The sequence below is a fragment of the Sinocyclocheilus grahami genome, unplaced genomic scaffold (genome assembly GCF_001515645.1).
Source record: "Sinocyclocheilus grahami isolate Dianchi unplaced genomic scaffold, SAMN03320097.WGS_v1.1 scaffold1381.1, whole genome shotgun sequence".
Classification (NCBI taxonomy): Eukaryota; Metazoa; Chordata; class Actinopteri; order Cypriniformes; family Cyprinidae; genus Sinocyclocheilus; species Sinocyclocheilus grahami.
Window position 1 is genome coordinate 42,020 of NW_015506560.1, and position 667 is coordinate 42,686.

Sequence of the window (667 nt, forward strand, 5' to 3'; positions counted from 1 at the left end):
GAAGACATTGAAATTAATAAAGTATGGAGTATGATAAGAAAGATGGGAGGGATACAAAGAGATTGCAACATACCTGTTTTAATACATAATAATAGACACATTTTAACTGAAAGCGGAAAAGCAGAGGTGTTTGCAGAAACATTTGTTAAAGTTCACAGTAACTCAAATCTATCAGAGGACTTAAGGAAAAATAGGGACCAGATATTAAGTAAATATCCTCATTTATTGGAGGATAAAGGACCATCTGGAAGTACGTTGGATTCAGAATTTACTTTGTATGAATTGAAAAAGGCGCTTGCAGGGGTTAAACAAACGTAGAGATGTAGAGATGACATCTGTTATGAGATGGTAAAACGTTTATCGGAAACGTCGTTAGTTTTAATCTTGAGCCTTGGTTTGGGAGTTTGGGAGTCAGGAAAGTTACCAGCTGACTGGAAACATGGGATTATAGTGCCAATTGCAAAACCAGGCAAGGACCATACGCAGCCAACTAACTACAGACCCATAGCTTTAACATCTAATTTGTGCAAACTGATGGAGCGTATGGTTATGAGTAGACTTGTATATGTCATTGAGAAGGAAAATCTCTTATCACCATTCCAAAGTGGATTTAGGAAAGGACGTAATACAATGGACTCTATACTATGTTTGGAATCTGAAATAAGAA